Genomic DNA, 20,516 nt, shown 5'->3' with positions numbered 1-20,516 from the left:
TCCGTGGTCACCAGGACCCAGTCCTGTATGCCGAACCTGCGGCCCTCTAGAAGATGGGCACTCTGCAGCCACCACAGTAGAGACACCCTGGTTCTTGGAGACAGGGTTATTAAGCGATGCATCTGAAGATGCGATCCGGACCACTGGTCCAACAGGTCCCACTGAAAGATTCTGGCATGGAACCTGCCAAAGGGAATTGCTTCGTAAGAAGCCACCATCTTTCCCAGGACCCGCGTGCAGCGATGCACTGATACCTGTTTTGGTTTCAGGAGGTCTCTGACTAGAGATGACAACTCCCTGGCTTTCTCCTCCGGGAGAAACACTTTTTTCTGGACTGTATCCAGAATCATACCCAGGAACAGTAGCCGTGTCGTCGGAACCAGCTGTGACTTCGGGATATTCAGAATCCAGCCGTGCTGGTGCAGCACCTCCTGAGATAGTGCTACTCCCACCAACAACTGTTCCTTGGACCTCGCTTTTATTAGGAGATCGTCCAAGTACGGGATAATTAAAACTCCCTTTTTTCGAAGGAGTATCATCATTTCCGCCATAACCTTGGTAAATACCCTCGGTGCCGTGGACAGTCCAAACGGCAGCGTCTGGAATTGGTAATGGCAATCCTGTACCACAAATCTGAGGTACTCCTGGTGAGGATGGTAAATGGGGACATGCAAGTAAGCATCCTTGATGTCCAGGGATACCATGTAATCCCCCTCGTCCAGGCTCGCAATAACCGCCCTGAGCGATTCCATCTTGAACTTGAAATTTTTTATGTATGTGTTCAAGGATTTCAAATTTAAAATGGGTCTCACCGAACCGTCCGGTTTCGGTACCACAAATAGTGTGGAATAGTAACCCCGGCCTTGTTGAAGTAGGGGTACCTTGATTATCACCAGCTGGGAATACAGCTTGTGAATTGCCGCTAGCACCGCCTCCCTGTCTGAGGGAGCAATCGGCAAGGCAGATTTTAGGAACCGGTGGGGTGGAGACGCCTCGAATTCCAGTTTGTACCCCTGAGATACTATTTGAAGGATCCAGGGATCCACCTGTGAGCGAGCCCACTGATCGCTGAAATTCTTGAGGCGGCCCCCCACTGTACCTGGCTCCGCCTGTGGAGCCCCAACGTCATGCGGCGGACTTGGCAGAAGAAGCGGGGGAGGACTTTTGCTCCTGGGAACCTGCTGTTTGTTGCAGCCTTTTTCCCCTACCTCTGCCTCTGGATAGAAAAGACCCGGCTTTTCCACGCCTGTTTTTCTGGGTCCGAAAGGACTGAACCTGATAAAACGGCGCCTTCTTAGGCTGTGAGGGGACATGGGGTAAAAATGCTGGCTTCCCAGACGTTGCTGTGGAAACTAGGTCCGAGAGACCATCCCCAAATAATTCCTCACCCTTATATGGCAACACTTCCATGTGCCTTTTAGAATCTGCATCTCCTGTCCACTGGCGAGTCCATAAGCCTCTCCTAGCAGAAATGGACAATGCACTAACTTTAGATGCCAGTCGGCAGATTTCCCTCTGTGCATCTCTCATATATAAGACTGAGTCTTTTATATGGTCTATGGTTAACAGGATCGTGTCTCTGTCTAATGTGTCAATATTTTCTGACAGTTTATCTGACCACGCAGCGGCAGCACTGCACATCCAAGCTGACGCAATAGCTGGCCTAAGTATAATGCCTGAGTGTGTATATACAGACTTCAGGATCGCCTCCTGCTTTCTATCAGCAGGTTCCTTGAGGGCGGCCGTATCCGGAGACGGTAGTGCCACCTTTTTAGACAAACGTGTGAGCGCTTTATCCACCATAGGAGGTGTTTCCCAACGTGACCTATCCTCTGGCGGGAAAGGGAACGCCATTAGTACCTTCTTAGGAATTACCAATTTTTTATCAGGGAAAGCCCACGCTTCTTCACACACTTCATTTAATTCATCTGATGGGGGAAAAACTACGGGTAGTTTTTTCTCCCCAAACATAATACCCTTTTTAGTGGTACCTGTATTTATATCAGAAATGTGTAACACCTCTTTCATTGCCTCAATCATGCAGTGAATGGCCTTAGTGGGCATCAGGTTAGACTCATCGTCGTCGACACTGGTGTCAGTATCAGTGTCGACATCTGGGTCTGCGGTCTGAGGTAGCGGGCGTTTTAGAGCCCCTGATGACCTGTGCGACGCCTGGACAGGCACGAGCTGAGAAGTCGGCTGTCCCACATTTGGCATGTCGTCAAATTTCTTATGTAAGGAGTCTATACGTGCACTCATTTCTTTCCATAATCTCAACCACTCAGGTGTCTGCCCCGCAGGGGGTGACATCCCTTCTAAAGGCATCTGCTCCGTCTCTACATCATTATCCTCATCAAACATGTCGACACAGCCGTACCGACACACCGCACACACACAAGGAATGCTCCAACAGAGGACAGGACCCACAAAAGCCCTTTGGGGGGACAGAGTGAGAGTATGCCAGCACACACCAGAGCGCTATATAATGCAGGGACTAACTGAGTTATGTCCCCTATAGCTGCTTTTTCTATATAATTTATACCGCGCCTAAATTTAGTGCCCCCCCTCTCTTTTTTTACCCTTTTCTGTAGTGTAGACTGCAGGGGAGAGCCAGGGAGCTTCCTTCCAGCGGATCTGTGAAGGAGAAATGGCGCCAGCGTGCTGCAGGAGATAGCTCCGCCCCTTTTCCGCTGACTATTCTCCCGCTTTTTTCTGGATTCTGGCAGGGGTATTTTCCACATATATAGCCTCTGGGGCTATATATTGTGGTATTTTTGCCAGCCAAGGTGTTATAATTGCTTCTCAGGGCGCCCCCCCCCCAGCGCCCTGCACTCTCAGTGACCGGAGTGTGAAGTGTGTGTGAGGAGCAATGGCGCACAGCTGCAGTGCTGTGCGCTACCTTGGTGAAGACTGATGTCTTCTGCCGCCGATTTTCCGGACCTCTTCTTGCTTCTGGCTCTGTAAGGGGGACGGCGGCGCGGCTCCGGGACCGAACACCAAGGACTGGGCCTGCGGTCGATCCCTCTGGAGCTAATGGTGTCCAGTAGCCTAAGAAGCCCAATCTGGCTGCAAGCAGGCGAGTTCGCTTCTTCTCCCCTTAGTCCCTCGCTGCAGTGAGCCTGTTGCCAGCAGGTCTCACTGAAAATAAAAAACCTAAATCTATACTTTCTTTCTAAGGGCTCAGGAGAGCCCCTAGTGTGCATCCAACCTCGGCCGGGCACAAAATCTAACTGAGGCTTGGAGGGGGGTCATGGTGGGAGGAGCCAGTGCACACCAGGTAGTCATAAATCTTTCTAGAGTGCCCAGCCTCCTTCGGAGCCCGCTGTTCCCCATGGTCCTTACGGAGCTCCCAGCATCCACTAGGACGTCAGAGAAAAGAGGTGTTAAACCCGGGTTGGACCCGTGTCGCTGTGCAGTGTAAAATACCCCTTTCACATCTCCAATGCCGGATCCCACTTGGGAATTGGAAACAGGTCCATCCCGGGTGTGATCCGGCATTGGAGACTCTGCTACCACTTTCACTGGCTGTCCGACCCGGCAATATGCCAGATGGGTTGCCATACTGGCAGGGGGCGGAGCCAGCTGCCGGGGTGGAGGCGGTGCTGGGAGATGAGCTCATCTCCGCGCCGCCTCTCCCCATGTAGTAAACGGGTCCCGATTCGCATCGACCCGGGAATCCGTTTACGCTGCCACTGACCCGGTATTCATCCCGGGAATAACCATTCTCATTACCCATGTTGAATTACTCGGTCAGGCGACCAGGGAATTCTCATGGGTCCCTTTCACATCGCACACTGACCCATGTCGACCTGAAAGGGGTAAAAGCCTCTGTACTGGGATATTCAACCCGAGTCTCAGAAAAAGGTGACGACTGGCTGTTTATGTGTCTGCTCAGAGCAGTCCCCAGCTCCTACTTTTATTTCCTTTGAAACCTCATCAATGTGAGCCAGAAAAGTCCATTTTAAATCACATCACAGTGTTTAACATGGGTGACCCAGGTTCAGTGTGAAAGGCACCAACCCTCGGGTTGAAACTGCAATGTGAAATGGTCTGAGGCTGCTTTGACCCGGGTCGGACCTGGGTCTGCGATATTAAAGCGGTATAAGAGGAGCCGTAGATGAGGAACAGCAGTATTGATGAAGATGAGCATGTGCATGGATTGAAGAGGGGAGAGTCAATGCTAGCAAGAAGGAAATTGCAGTAGTCTGAGCATTGGACAAGTTTGTAGGTTACTTCCTGAGTGAAAAAGGTGTGAAAGTTGGCTACAGTGGCGGATCCGGGAGGGGGGGGGGGGGGGGGTTACGCGTGCCCGTGCCCCCCTGTCATTTGTGGCCTCCGTCCGTCCCCCCCAGCGCCGCATAGGGAGATGACAGGCGCCCGCTGAGATTGTGTTACCAGCGGGCGCCCGTCTCCCTGCACAGCGGCAGCCGGAGGCAGGAGCTCAGTACTGAGCTCCAGCTTCCGGCGCTGTCACTGTGCGGCGTGCGCTATGGGAGAGACGTCAGTCATGACGTCTCTCTCATAGTGCTGACTGAGGAGCGGACGCCCAGGGAGGAGGAGGAGGACTGCAGCGGTCTGGAAGCGGGAACGGGGCTTGGTAAGTATGTTCCGTTTTCCCTTCCTCAGTGCAGTGGGGGCATCTACTGGGGGCAAACTACGGGGGGGGGACACTACTACTGAGGGGCATCAACAAGGGACATTACTACTGGGTGGGGGGGCATTATTACTGGGGGAGCATCTACTGGGGGCATTACTACTGGGGGGCATCAACAAGGGGCATTACTACTGGGGGGCATCAACAAGGGGCATTACTACTGGGGGGGGCATTACTACTGGGGGGGGCATTACTACTGGGGGCATCTACTGGGGGAGTTACTACTGGGGGGGCATTTCTACTGGGGGCAAACTACTGGGGGGCATCTACTGGGGGTATTACTACTGGGGGGTCATCTATTGGGGGCATTTCTACTGGGGGCAAACTACTGGGGGGCATCTACTGGGGGTATTATTACTGGGGGGGTCATCTATTGGGGGCATTACTACTGGGGGCAAACTACTGGGGGGCATCTACTGGGGGTATTACTACTGGGGGGTCATCTATTGGGGGCATTACTACTGGGGGACATTTCTACTGGGGGCAAACTGCTGGGGGGCATTATTACTGGTGGCATCTACTGGGTGTATTACAACTGGGGGCATTATTACTGGGGGGCATCTACTGGGGGGGTCATCTATTGGGGGCAAACTCCTAGGGGGCATTACTACTGGGGGACATTATTACTGGGGGGCATCTACTGGGGGCACACTACTGGGGGACATTATTACTGGGGACCAACTACAAAGGGGCTAATTACTGGGGGAAAACTACAGGAGGGCATTACTACTGGCGGCGTAACTACAGGGGCATTACTACTTGGGGGCTAAACTACAGGAGGGCATAACTACAGGGGCCAAACTACTGGGGGATAACTACAGGGGCCAAACTACTGGGGGCATTACTACTGGGGGCTAAACTACAAGGGGGGCATAACTACAATGGGACAAACTACAGGGGGGCATTACTACTGGTGGCTAAACTACAAGCAGGCAAACTACTGGGGGCATTACCACTGGGAGGCTAAACTAAAGAGGGGGGGGTAAACTACTGGGGTCATAACTGCAGGGGCATAACTACTAGGGCGCTAAATGACTGGGGGCATTACTACAGGCAACATTACTACTGGGGGAAATACGGGCATTGCATAAGGGGCACCACTACTATGGGGTCTATATAAGGGGCACTACCAGTACAGTGGACATTGCATAATGAGCGCTACAACTGTGGGCATTGTATAAGAAGCGCCACCTCACATGCACCTGAAGCCGCACGCAAATGTACTTGCCCCTTCCATGGTGCCCCCCCTATCATTTTCTTCTGGATCCGCCCCTGGTTGGCTATGTTGTTAAACAGAAGGACTATGAGATTGACAATGTATTAGGTGAAGCGGAGGGAGGAGTCAATAATAACACCAAGAGATATAGAGGTGAACTAAATGTGGTCAACTAGGAGGGTGATGGAGGGAAAGGTAATATTGGAAGGCAAAAGATAATGAACTAAGATTGATCTATCAAGAAACAGTTGGGACATCCAGGTGGAGACTGCAGAGAGGCAGTTAAACATGCGGGTTAATATAAAAGAGAGAGGTTAGGGGAGGGGCAGTTGATTTGGATGTCACCTGTGCAGAGGCGGTGGAGATTTCGTGGTGGATGGTGTCTATTTTGCCCATAAACTCAGTGGCAAAGTCATGAGCAATTAGGGAAGAAACAATAGTATTTGGGAGCACGGTTGACACTAGTCAGAGATTTAATTCATGAAATATCACTCTATGCGGTTATTTATCATAAAAAGAAAAAAAATCTCATAAAACACAATAAACAATTCATATATCCATTTAAAAAATTCTTAATAAAACATGATTCATCATTTCACTGAAGATAACTTATTAGGCTTGAGGGGGATATCTTATTGCTCTCCCTGTTTGCTTGTATCCATATATATCATCAGAAGTCCCAATTAGTGTGGATAATAACATTCAGTTCAAGTATCTCTATTTAGATGGACTCAAATAGTTCAACTTATTTGTAATGACTTCTGCCCACCTTTTCCATAAATGATTATGGGTAATTGCAGCTCTTTCGCACACTGTGATTTCTGGTACTGCAGTCCTTTTAAACACTGATCAGCCCTGGGTTCCACATGAATGGCAAGTCCCTCTTACCCGCTGCTGCTGGCTCTGACGGATTTTAACAGCGCTGGTGGTGATGGGACAGTAATGAGCAAGCTCCTGTAATATGTAACGCGTTTCTCCACCCGTTTAGATTTTTCAGTGGCTTCCTCAGACATTAGGGAATTAGGGAAAAAGCACTGTTAGACACTTTGGAAAAGTAATTTGAAGTAGGTATGTTCAGAGAGAGAAAGCTGTTTAGTACGAGTACAGGATTAATTGAATTTGGATGTAGTGAGTGTCTGAGCGTGATTTTATCCATGTTTGAAGGTAGCAAGTATATAAGAACTGCCAGGGTATGGTCTGGAATGCCAGAGATGATGCACAGTTGCTAGGTCTGCATCATTATGGACATTTAAGTGTGTGGAGTTGTATACAAAGACAGTATCAATAAGGTAAAACAGGGGGGGGGGGGGCTTGGCACAGCATGGAGTAGGCAGCAGGCTGCTGTAGCTCCCTATTCTTCATCCTTGAACCCATCCTTAACCCCAGTGTTTTTGGAATTCACACTCATCTGCTGCTGTGTGAACCTCTCCTTCACCCCCTGAGACATCTGGCGCTGCTGTGCGTCTTGTACCTGCGGAGATTTGGACATTGTGGAGGGACCTGCCGGCCCACAGCAGCGCCTTCTGCCCTGCTTGTGACCTCTCCCTGCACAAGATACTCTCCTCTCCCCTCTCTGTGGTGCTGGGACACATGCTCCATTATTAACTGCTGCTGGCAATTACAGAGGCCCACTGCTTCCCACCCAGTGTGCTGCAGTATATAGGTTTGTGCCTGGGCCCTGCATTGGGCTGGTTGCCTGAATCTCTCTCAATATATTTGGATTACAATTCTGCTGTGCTGCACTGCCTTCTATGAATACTGACCGTGCCCTGTTTATCTTGGATCCTGTTTGATAACACTCAGGGGTGCATTTTGTGTTTCTTAATTCCCTGAAGCAGCTACTGTACTCCAAGCTTCACTATATAAGACTTTGCCACTCTCTTTGTGTTTATTTACTCTTTTTTTCCTGAAGAGATTATTCCTCCTGCAGTGCTATGGGAAAAACCGGCAATGCTGCTGCCACTGCTGCGCGCTTGGAAAGATTTGCTAGAAATCCACGTGGGCAGACACCCCCGTGCACCCAGGCTATACCGCCTCCCTCACAGCACGCTTCGGAGGAACCCTCTGTTACTGATGTTATGCAATCCACACAGCAAATTCTGCAAGCCATCAACACGTCTAAGACGAGGGTGATGGACAAGATCGGCCAGGTTCAGGCTGACATCTAAATTATTTGTCATGACATGCAAAGGCTGTGTGAGCGTGTGGGGGGGTGTAGAGTAACGTGTCTCTGACATTCAAGATGTGACTGCACCACTCAAGGATAGTGTCGCTGACCTTTCATCCCAGATGGCTGCTATTAAAACCAAGTTGTCGGATATGGAGGGCCGCTTACGAAGAAATAACGTACGCTTTGTGGGGCTGCCTGAGCGAGCTGAGGGTACACATCCAGAAAAATTCTTGGAGGACTGGCTACTCAGTGTGTTTAAAAAAAGATGACTTTATTGCACAATTCGCGGTGGAGCGCGCACATCGTTTACCCTTTCAGGTCCCCCCTCCCGGTGCCCCAGCGCGCACCTTTATTGCCCGCATGCTCCACTTCAAGGATCGGGATGCCATTCTCCGCCTGGCCAGGTTGCACGGTCCGCTGCAGTTCGATAACCACTCTGTGTCTGTTTTCCCTGACTTTGCTATGGACGTACAGAAATCCAGGTCCCAATTTCTTCAGGTCAAACGAAAGCTGAGGGACAGGCAGATTCAGTATTCGATGCTGTTGCCTGCCAGACTGCAGGTGATATATGAGGGCTCTACCCATTTCTTCAACTCTCCGAGAGAGGACGAGGCATGGCTGGAGCAGAGACCCCGTGCACCTTGCTAAATGGAGCTCCTATTGTACCGCCAGTTTATTCTGTGGTTTTTTCTCACTCTCTCTCTCAGGTTTTTCTTTTTTTAATTATGTGAGAGTTCATATGGTTGACTATTGTATGTGAAGGTTTATTTGTATGTCTTTTTACCGGGGGCCACTCTCCTTTACAGGGAGCCCTTGCTGTGATATAGTAGTTGGGGGTGTCTACTCCTAAATGTTCCCTTTTTACAACCTTTACTATTTACGTTTTTTTTTTTTTTAGTTTAGGTAACGGGAAGTTTAGTTGGGGATATAGGTATATCTAGGTTCTTGATGGATGTACAGGGTGGGGGGTGGTTGGGTTGTTGCTGTTTTATTGTTTTTTTGCTTAATTATTGGTATTTTTTGTTATGGTCAAGTACTGCTGGTGATTTAAGGCTGCAATGTATCTTCAAAGTCATGGTGGATGTGTTCTGGCGTCCTTGTTTCTCGACTGCTCTGAACTTTTTCTCTTCCTCTCTTTTGCGTATTTGTACACCTGCTGCTCTGATCTACATGTGCTCTGATGAGGTATTCTCTTTCATTGTGTCATTTCACCTTTTTCTCCTTTTCTCTTCTTTTCTCCTGTTTTCCAGTCTAACGTCTTTCAATGTTGGTAGCATCTGAGGGCCTTCACCTACTCGGCTGGAACGTGAGGGGCCTTAACAATAAAATAAAGAGAGCATTGTTCCTGTCGCAAGCTAAAAAATATAAGGTGGATATTATTTGTTTTTCGGAGACTCATTTGGTTGGTGGTAAGACGAAGGCCCTGAAAAAACAGTGGGTCGGATGGCGGTTTCATTCTACCTTTTCACAAAATGCCAGGGGGGTGTCTGTACTTATCAGAAAATCTGTACATTTTCATTTAGCTCATAGTCAGGTGCATCAGTATGGTCGCTTTGTTTTTCTTAGAGCCTTCGTTAGCTCCACCCTTCTACATATTCTTGCAGTATATGTCCCCCCCCCCCCCCCCCCCACCTTTACAATAATGATGTTTTTGCGACAAGCTATGTCGTTTGTTGCATTGTCACCGTCTACTCCCACCATCTGTATTGGTGACTATAATAGTGTAATGGACTTATCTTTAGATAGGTGGAGAGAGAACCCCCATACTGATCTATCATCTCCTTCTCCTACCCCCTTATCTAATTTAACTACTGAATTGGGATTAATTGATATTTGGAGGGTCCGGTTTCCCCATGAGAGCCAATACTCTTGCTATTCGGCTACTTTTAATACATTCTCCCGTATTGACCTGGCCCTCATATCACCGGATTTGACCCCTAAGGTAACTCAGATTAAATACTTACCCAGAAGGATTTCCGACCATTCACCTGTCTTGTTGGTCTTAGATCTTTTGTCTCCCCATGGGGTCTTGATTTGGAAACTTAACCCATTCTGGCTGTCCTGAATGGGTGATGGAGCTGATTTGCTTGCTGACTGGCAAGACTTCCAGGATTTTAACACCTCCTGCCCTACCCCTACTGTTAAGCATGATGCATTTAAAGCCTCTATCCGTGGCTCCCTTATTAAAAGGGTGGCTGCTAGTAAAAGGTCTAGTAGGGAAGAGGAATCCTGCCTTGAAAAAATCTGTTGTCAATTAGAAGCCGACTATATTTTGCACAAATCCCCCTCCTTGCATGCTAGCTGGGAGACGGCCAGACGGGAGTGTACGACGTTTCTTTTAGATAAATCCAAGCGTCAGTTATTGTTCTCCAAGCATTCTCTATACTCACAGGTGGAGATTGGGGGTAGTTATCTCGCCTTCCTATCTAGGGAAGAGAGAAGTAGTATTTCTGTCCAACAGGTGTGTGATCCCCAGGGTGTTACGAAGTACTTGTGCCCTGATATTACTGAAGTATTTTTTGATTACTACTCTTCGCTGTACGGGTCTAAAGTGTCTTATACAATGGATCAACTGAGAGACTCTCTCTCCCATATACAATTGTGCCGACTGTCTCTGGAATCTGTTGAATATTTGGATTCCCCATTCACCACTGAGGAATTAGATGCTGCTATAACATCGTTCCCCAATAATAAGGCTCCCGGGTGTGACGGAATACCCATTGAATTGTACAAATGGTTTAAAGAATTATATACCCCTTATTTGGTTGAGCTATTTAACACTTTGTTTGAATACGGTTCTTAGCCCCCCTCAATGTCTGAGGCTATAATAATAGTAATTCTTAAGCCAGGTAAGGACCCCACCTCCCCGGACTCCTATCGCCCTATCTCCCCTATTATCTACAGATGTAAAAATTTTGGCAAAAATGTTAGCTGTTCGTTTAAATAAAGTTGTTACATCTATTGTCCACTGTGACCAAACGGGTTTTATGCCGGGGTAGTCTACGGTACAGAACCTCCGAAGACTCTTTTGCCATCTGCAGAGAGGGGACCAGTCCGAGTCGGGGGCAGTGGTGGTGTCCCTGGATGCTGCCAAGGCCTTTGACTCGGTAGAATGGGGGTACCTGTGGGAAGTGCTTCATAAATTTGCATTCGGTCCTAAATTTGTTAGGTGGGTCCAGTTGCTCCATTCTTTCCCGGCCGCTCGTGTTTCAGTCAATGATCATGTGTCACGACCCTTTTCACTGGAGAGGGGTACGAGGCAGGGCTGCCCACTCTCTCCGGCCCTATTTGCCCTTGCCATTGAACCGCTAGCTAGTTGCATACGTATGTCCCCGGACATTGTAGGCATTAAGGTTGGGAGCCATGTTGATACTATCGCACTATTTGCTGACGATATGCTTTTATTTCTTAATGATTCTGAGAATTCGTTACTCACTATGTTGCAGTTAGTTAATCATTTTGGAACTTATTCTGGTTTACAGATAAATTGGAACAAGTCCAATATCTACCCCCATATCTGGTGATCTCCCTGATGTGACGGACTCCTCTTGCCCGCTGCAGTGGGCCCTCCAGTTTAAATATTTGGGGATTTGGATCTCTCCTTGTCCGCAGGACTATGTTGCGTTAAATGTGGAGCCTGTGACACATAATTGTAAAAAGAAGGCTCACCTGTGGAAGAAGCTTCCTCTCACTGTGATGGGCCGTATTAATTTATTAAAAATGTCTATCCAACCCAGGTATCTGTATGTATTTTTTCCTCTATTGACAGCGTATTGAACTCTTCTGTTTGGGGAGGCGGTGCGCCTAGGGTGGCTATGAAGGCCCTGGTTAAGTCCAAGTTAGATGGAGGTCTTGGCCTCTCTAATTTGAGACTATACTACTTGGCCTCTCAGCTGGTTTACCTTTCTTGTTGGCTCCTGGATGCAGGTGGGGACACATTGTTGGGGTTCTATGCCGAGTGGGTGGAGTCTCCTCTCTCTCTACTTCATTTTTTGCTATCTGGCTCTACTCTCTCTGGTCTTCCCCCTATTCTTAGACAGGCTCTTCTGGTCTGGCGATTGGCGCACACCTTTTTTGACTGGCAAGACATTGATACTGATACACCCCTGTGGTTTAATGCCTCTTATAGGGAGCTACTGCCCCTATCCTCTGATACTTTATGGAGGCGGATGGGACTTACAATATTTGCTCAGCTTTATGATAATGGTATTCTTAAATCATCTGAGCGGCTACGTGGCGACTATGCTATTGCTAATACTGCTTTTTTTCACTACCTCCAGCTGCGTCATGCACTGCAGGCGCAGGTGGGTATGGCCCCCTTAACTATATCGGTGTATCCAGTCAGGAAACTGCTCCTTTCGTTGGGGTCCAGGGGACACATATCTCTGATTTATGCCACATTGAATGTGCAGGTTAATTCTCATCTGTTTGACCCCTTGAAACTTAAATGGGAAGGTAATATTGGCGATCTCTTCAATGAACAATGGATACAGATTTTGGGATCCATTCGTTATACTACCCCGTGTGTTCGGTATCAGCAGGTATATTTTTATACCTTACTTAGAACATATCGTACCCCAGTAATGTTGTATAGTGCACATCTTCGCTCTGATACCTGTTGTCCGAAGTGCAATGGGGAGGGTGCTGACTTTTGGCACCTATTATGGTCATGCCCAAGGTTGGCACCATTTTGGGCTGCAGTTTGGAATGATATTGTCCTTACAGAACCATCATTGCCAGTAATGAACTCTAGATTGTGTCTGTTCGGGTTAGACCTTGAAGAGACGCATTCTCTGGTCATATATCGTTATGTACTATGCTTAACCACTCTGGCAAGAGTCTTAATAGCCAGAAAATGGTTCTCCCCTGAATTACCCAATATATCTCATTGGCGGGCTCTGGTCAACGAGGTTTCTGGCCATGAACGAGCAATGTTTAGATCTAGTGACATGCTGGTTAAATACTCTAATAAATGGGATAGATGGAATACGTCAGCTCTTGGAGTGGGTGAGACGTGATGGAAAGGGGAAGGTATCCTGTGTAATGTATATTGTAGCTAATACGGAATGTGATGTTATGCCTGTTTGCTCTGGGGCGGTGCGGGAAGCATGGATGCTTTAGAAATGACTCCTTATTGTTGTATTGACTATATATGTATGCGATATGTTGCCTGCTACATGTCATATCTTGTTTAACAGATATACTGTAAATCCAATGTCATTGATGTTTTTGATATACTATTTTTGTACTTGACCCGTTTGTTGAGCTAGGTTTAGCTGCTGAATGTTTTTTTGTTTGTATATGTAAAACACTATCAATAAAAAATTACTGAATTAAAAAAATAAATAAGGTAAAACAGAGAAAGAGAGGGGAAGAAGGAGAGGTGGAGTAGTAAATGGGTCAATCCCATTAAGCTTTTGCTGTGTGTGCATGGATTTATGAGAAGTCACCATCACAGTGGATAGGAGAAGAGGTCCATAGGTAGAGGCCATTGGAAGAGGAGAGTGTGAGAAGTATAGAGGCTACAGTGCCACTAGGTGTTTTACTGTGGATGTTGAAATCCCTCAGAATGAGAGTGGGTATACCAACTGTAGCCAGGGGCGTAACTCCCTGAGGCAATGGAGTCACTTGTCTCCGGACTCCAAGCCCTGAAGGGGCACCTGCATGTACAGCAGCACCTGTGTGGTTCCCAGCAGGATCCAAGTGTGACCGCTGCTCTTACAACGTAGCTCTGCGGCGCACCTACTGCTGCTGCAGAGTTAATCAGCTCTGTCCCAGGAGCACTGCAACAGTGGACAAGATACTGTAGTTAATGCCTGGTACTGCTCAGCCTGCGCTAAAGCAAGCAACAGTGCACCCACCGCTGCTGCTGGTTTATGTAATAGTACTCGCCGGTGAATGCTGATTTTGCATGCTGCAGACGACAAAATCACAGCATAGCTGGAACCCTGCCAATTCACTGCGGGCTCTGGTCCTTGTATACCGGCTGATATTGCCATCTATAACATTCTGTAAGTCGTGCTTATATATATAATATATATATATTTATTTATTATTATTATTTTTTTAAATATATATTTATTTATTTTTCGTTGTTTTTTTTTTTACGGGGAGGGCACCAAACCCCAACTTGCCTCTGGACGACTGGGATGAACTGACGTCCCTGACTGTAGCCACATAATCATCAACCACCTCCAAAGCTGCAAGTGGGAACAATCCCAACATTTGAACACATCTCATGCCGTAGGCTTTTGATTTATCATACTGGATAAAGCAAAAGCCTATGGAGTGAGATATGTTTTCAAATTTCAGATTCCTCTATCCATATGTACTGAGTAAAAGACTGTAGCTAAATGAAGAAACATTTCAGAGCCCTGATAACCACTGCAGCATAACACATTATGTAATTGCTTAACTTTTGGCAGTCATTTACTCTTAAAACTGCACTAACATCTAGTTATTCAACCTCAATCCTAGTACATCCTAGTTTCTTCAGGTAACGCAAAACTGCAAAATTAATTTTGTTACCCAGCTTTAAAAGGCAATAGTGAGTGCAGTTAGCAGGAAAAACAAACACAGGCCACAGCCCCCTGATTGGAGCTCTTAAAAGGTTCTGCCCACATCTTCACCCCAGTTTTCTGACAGTCTCTAACTAAGGCCACTTTGAAAGCTCTGCATTTTCTTGTTATGTCATGCCACAAGCTATTGTGCAGACAAACACTATCTGCAACCTGTTTAAGGACGTTAGGATGGGCATTGATAACTAATATTTATGAATTATCGATATCCCAGACAGACACATTGTGATATTTTTGTCATATCGGCTCGCTTGACACATTGGGACGGATGTAATGATGACTGAGATCGCCGGAGGTGCGAGATACAAGGCAAACCATGCCTTGGAAGTGATTTCCCCCACATGTGGATCACTTCTCCCATTTACAGCTGGAGTGCCAAGGTTCCCCATCACTGCCATATAGTATATTGTTCCCAACCCGGCTCATTTCAGAGCAGCAGCCCCATGCCCCAGGTCTGTTATAGACTGTGCATACGCAGTAGTAAATAACCTCATTTAATCAAATTTTATTTTTTTACATTTTTATGTATCACTTTGGATATGCAATCCCTTATCAATCCAGAATATCGATATGGGCCGATTGGTAATCCCTACTCAAAGGTGTGCATCCTTTATTTCGCTTGAGCAATACAGTCTTGTTAAGATAAATATGTATAAGTATGCTGTAATGCAGGATTGGCCAAAGCATTGAACGCCATCGACATCCAACAGCAGTTAACAGAAATCAGCTGCCCACCATTGCCTTGTTGGTACCCGGTACTTACTGCTGGGTGCCCCTGTATCCAGACTCCTTCCTTCTCCTCAGCAGTCTTCATCCTTGTGAAACTCGATTCATGCAACATCACACATATTATGTATCATGATACGATATTATCTGTCAGTATCTGGATTGAAAACCCACTGCTGCTCTGCACTGCTGGAGAGTTATGTGCAGGAGATGGACTGCCAAAACAGAGGTAAGACAGTAAGGGTGCGTACACACTAGGCCATTGGTTCTCAAACTCGGTCCTCAGGACCCCACACAGGTCACGTTTTCCATGTCACCCAGCAGCTGCACTGTGTACCGAGTTTGAGAACCTGTGCACTAGGCAATATCGCGTATGATCCGACCAGTTCAGAACGATATCATCTAGTGTGTATAGACAATATATCGCATGATGCGCACTCCCACGGGTCATCTTCAACATCACACATCGGACCTGCATGGCCCGACGTGCGATATCGCAGACGAGGGACAGGCTGTAGAATACAGCATGCCGACCCCATTGCACCCGACATCAGCAAGTGTGTATGCACTTGCTGATGTCAGGTCCCGTCTCAGACGACAGTGCATCGTTTGCGATGTCTCAGAGTGTGTACGCACACTAAGTTACCTACTGCGGAGGGTGGAGGCACAGCTTTATGGTGCGGTGGAGACACAAGGCACATTGTGCCTATACTGCTGAGGAGGGGGGGGGGGGGCACTTTTCAGCTATACTGATGGGGAGGGGGAAGCATATTGCAGTTATTCTGATGGGGAGATGAGTAGGCACATTTCAACTATACTGATATGGAGCTGTATTGATGGTGAGGTATGGACAGTGCTTCAAGTTATCCTAGAGAGGTGGTGGAACTCACCCCCCCCCTCCCCCCGGCACCCATGCAATAAAGGTATTTTGTGCACCCAAAAAAGGGGCGTGGTCTCAAAAAGAAAGAGACATGGTCACACAATAGTATCCCCAATTAAAATCATGCCACACAGTAGCACAATCTTATTCACATTACACCACATAGTAGTGTCCCTTATTCATGTTATGACACACATTAGTGTCCCTTATACACAAAGTCTACAGTAGTAGCACCCTGCAATACACATAATGCCCACAGCAGTAGCGTCCCTTATACAATGTCCACTGTACTGGTAGTGCCCACAGTGGTAGTGCCCCTTTTAAAGAGCCCATAGTAGTGGTGCCCCTTATGCAATGCCCCCAGTAGTAGTGCCCCTTATGTCCCCAGGAGTGATGCCCCTTATGAAGTGCCCCCTTTACAATGTCCTCATTAGTAGTGCCCCAGCAGTAATGCCCCCAGTCGTTTAGCCCTCCCCCCCCCATAGTTATGCTCCCAGTGGTAATGCCCATGCGGTTATGACCCCTGTAATTTACCCCCCACTTTAGTTTAGGCCCCCCAGTGGTAATGCCCCCAGTAGTTTAGCCCCTGTAGTTATGCCCCCAGTAGTTTAGCCATCATGTAGTTTGCCCCATGTAGTTTAGCCCCCAGTGGTCATGCCCCTTGTAGTTTAGCCCCTGTAGTTACCCCCTTGCAGCTTGCCCCCAGTAGTAATGCCCCCTTATAGTTAGCCCCCAGTAGTAACGCCCCCTTGTAGTTTGCCCCCTTGTAGTTTGCCCCCAGTAGTAACGCCCCCTTGTAGTTTGCCCCCAGTAGGTGCGCCGCTGATACACTGACACTCAAAACATAATAAAACAAACAAACACCATACTCATCAAGCCCCGCTCCCGCGTCTGACCGCTGCAGTCCTCCTGGCGTCCGCTACTTGGCACTATGGGAGAGACGTCATGACGTCTCTCCCATAGTGTACACTGACAGAGCCGGGAGCCAGAGCTCAGTAGTGAGCTCCTGCCGCCAGCTTCCGTTGTGGAGAGGGAGCCGGGCGCCCGCTGGTAACACAATCTCAGCAGGCATTTGGCATCTCCCTGCGGCGTCGGGCACACATCAGGTTTGGTGAGCCGGAGGAGGTGGAACTGCGTTCCGTCTCCAAGTGGAACTGACAAAATGCAGTTCCGCCCCATTCCGGCTCACTTTAACCCCTGGATATGGAGGCACATTGTAGCCATACTGATGGGAAAGTGAGGAGGTACCTTGCAGCTACAGTATACTTATGGGTTTGGTAAGGATGCCCATTTCAGCTATACTAATTAAGAGGTGATTAGTTAGATTGCAGCTATATGAATGGGGAGGTGAGAAGGCATATTGCAGCTATACAGATGGAGAGATGACAAGGCACATTTCAGCTATACTGATTGGGAGGTGAGGAGGCACATTGCAGCTATACTGATGGGGAGGTGAGGAGGCAAATTGCAGCTATACTGATGGGGAGGTGAGGAGGCAAATTGCAGCTATACTGATGGGGAGGTGAGGAGGTACACTGCAGCTATACAGATGGGGAGGTGAGGAGGCACATTGCAGCTAGCTGGCTAAAAAGTGTTTCCCCTTTGCCGCTAGGCCATTCACCCTTTTGCCTACAGTACAGGTAAATACCCCTACTTGTCAGACCGGAAAAGATTTTTGGTCTTTAGAGTACAGTAGATCACTAAATTCAAAAGTCTGGCCATCCCTATTGTAATAAGAGTTCTTTATTTCCCAATTTACATCACTGATGTATAGTGCTAATGCAGAACTTCCCAGGACATATTTTGCCTAATGCTGACATTAAGGGGTTACAAATAACAGCCAGATTAACAATAACACTTATCTCACAAAATAAATCATAAAATAGTGTTACCTGTGTACTGGGGGGGTGACCAAATCAGTGGGGCATGTCCACACCTGTCTGAAAAAAATCAATCTAAAAAGACTATGGGCTCCAATTAACAAGTAGCCTTAATACAAGCGGGACATGTTGTTTAGTATTGTAGGGAGACTAACGAATATGCCGCTTGTATTTAGCATTACTTACCTCAACAGTAAAGTCCAGTTACATCCCCCTCCTGGTAGCCTAACACTGTTAGAGTCAGGCTTCTGTGTCAGCCAGTCTGTGCATGCACATGACTCTCACCCAGGGGGACCCGTCAGTGCCTGGAAGACTGCACTTAGGCCCTCATTCAGCATAGATCGCATTTGTAAAGCTGCTCACAGGCAGCTTTGCAAATGCAATCCATACTAATGCTAATGCAGTAGGTGTTTAACACTTCCTTGCTGCATTTGTGATCCCAGCACTGTGACTGCGTCGGAATGTTCCCTGCAGACTGCCAGCTGAGTAAGCCTCTGCTTACTCAGGCTGGCCGTTGCAGGGGCCCTTGCGAGGCCAAGAAATCTGCGTCTCGGACGCCGACTATGGCCTCACCGGGATCCGGTCTCTAGGTCGACAGTAACTAGGTCAACCACTATTGGTTGACAAGGTTTCTAGGTCGACAGGTCAAAAGGTCCACTTGAGTTTTTCACGATTTCTTTTTTTTAACCTTTGCAAACTCAACGATCCACGTGGACTACGATTGGAACGGTATTCTATGCCGAGCGAAGCAAGGCACCTTGCCCGAAGCATGGCAAGTGAAGCGAGCCATGCGAGGGGGCACGGTGCACTAATTGGGGTTCCCGGTCACTCTACGAAGAAAACACCACCAAAAAAAACATTAAAAAACTCATGTCGACCTTTTGACCTGTCGACCTAGTCCATGTCAACCTAAAGACCCTGTCGACCTAGAGATCCTGTCGACCAATAGTGGTCGACCTAGACGCTGTCAACCTAGTTACTATCTACCTTCCATACCACACCTGGCCTCACCACCCCCAGAAAATGGGAGCAACACGCCCCCATTTCCGGGAACGCCAGCCATCTCCACCCCATGAACGCTTCTGTCTGCCACACACAAGACCCGCTCTGCAAATGTGCATTATGGGTTCTGCGCAGTTTATCGATAATCTGGAAACTGCGCAGGGGATCACATGAGCGATTCATGCTGAATGAGGGCCTTAAGATGACAAGCTGCGTTGGTTCTACATTTCTGGCAATGGGTACCATACTGTTCTTGCCATCTATTAATGGCGTAAGCAATACACAGTGACAAACAACGTAATCTTCGTTTACCTGATGGGAGGATTGCTATAGGAGTTATGTCTCATATGTGTTGCACCCTCAGCAGTTAGCCCCTGGACCCCAACGAGCCCCTCCAACATGCCCAGGTAATTAGTACCCACTCTGCACCCCTGCTCCGATGTCAGAAGGCACGACACAGGATTACTACATACTTGCCTACCTGACCCTCTCCATGAGGGAGAAAATGCTCTCTTCCTGGACTTTCCTGGTAATGTATGATTGCCATCACCTGTGGTGAGCTAGTTAATTGATAAGAAAGGTGTTTCACCACAGGTGATGGCAATCATACATTACCAGGAAAGTCCAGGAACAGAGCATTTTCTCCCTCATGGAGAGGGTCAGGTAGGCAAGTATGGTCATTATTAGGATTTGCAGACTGGCAATATAAGAGAGGCACAGGATTCCTACTTTCTGTAGCACATAGATCAGCATTTCTTTTATCCATGTGACGATAAACTACATCTCCCATAATGCACTGGGTCGCCGACAATTTACAGCACCATAGTCGCTTTGCGCATAGGGGCTCTCACATATGATAATGACACTCACAAGCACTATACTGCGCTCACCTGAGGTTACACAGTGACAGCGCTTTCTATAGTCCTCGGCCTTCCGCTTCCGGGATGTGCTCATGATGTCACGGGGACGTCTGCAGAGCAGTGAGAGCACGGTTGGTTCTAAATCTGAGTGGGGCAAGGGACCTTTGACGTCACCAGGGGCGGAGCCACGTCACTAGGGAGAGGAGCCACGGGTAACAGGGTATCCGAAAAGTACGCTCGCCGCCGGGTTACTAAAGGTAGAAGTTGGTGGCGTGGATAGTAGAATAACTATCCCGCTGGCCTTGCTCCTCCCCCTGGTGACGTGGCTCCTCCCCCTGACGTCATAGTTCCCTTAGGCCACTTGGATCTAGCATCTACCGTGAGAGCACTGTCGGTGTCATAGCACCACAGCTTAGCCTTGATCCCATGTAAAACATGCGCAGAAGTAGTGTGACGACAGCTATTTCTCTCCGTAATTTATTGTATTTTATTATACGCATATTCTGTTGTATTCTATTTATATTATAATTAATTTGCTGAGTAAATAATA

The 20,516-nt window shown here is 47.8% G+C and overlaps 1 protein-coding gene across 4 annotated transcripts in view; it reads right to left on the bottom strand.

Moving 5' to 3' along the window:
* FAM120B (family with sequence similarity 120 member B) overlaps positions 1 to 20,284 on the bottom strand; it is a 650,519-nt gene extending 630,235 nt beyond the window's left edge. For 2 of the 4 annotated variants that reach the window (XM_063917694.1, XM_063917697.1), the window contains exon 1: positions 19,997 to 20,284. The gene's annotated coding sequence lies outside the window, so the exon portion shown is untranslated. Of the gene's footprint in view, positions 1 to 6,639; positions 6,871 to 19,418; positions 19,511 to 19,996 lie in introns of those variants that run through there. The other 2 variants (XM_063917695.1, XM_063917696.1) reach the window with 2 other exon arrangements.
* Positions 20,285 to 20,516: the final 232 nt, after the last annotated feature.

This window comes from Pseudophryne corroboree, chromosome 4, assembly GCF_028390025.1.
Source record: "Pseudophryne corroboree isolate aPseCor3 chromosome 4, aPseCor3.hap2, whole genome shotgun sequence".
Taxonomy (NCBI): Eukaryota; Metazoa; Chordata; class Amphibia; order Anura; family Myobatrachidae; genus Pseudophryne; species Pseudophryne corroboree.
This window is presented reverse-complemented; position numbering and strand designations above follow the sequence as displayed.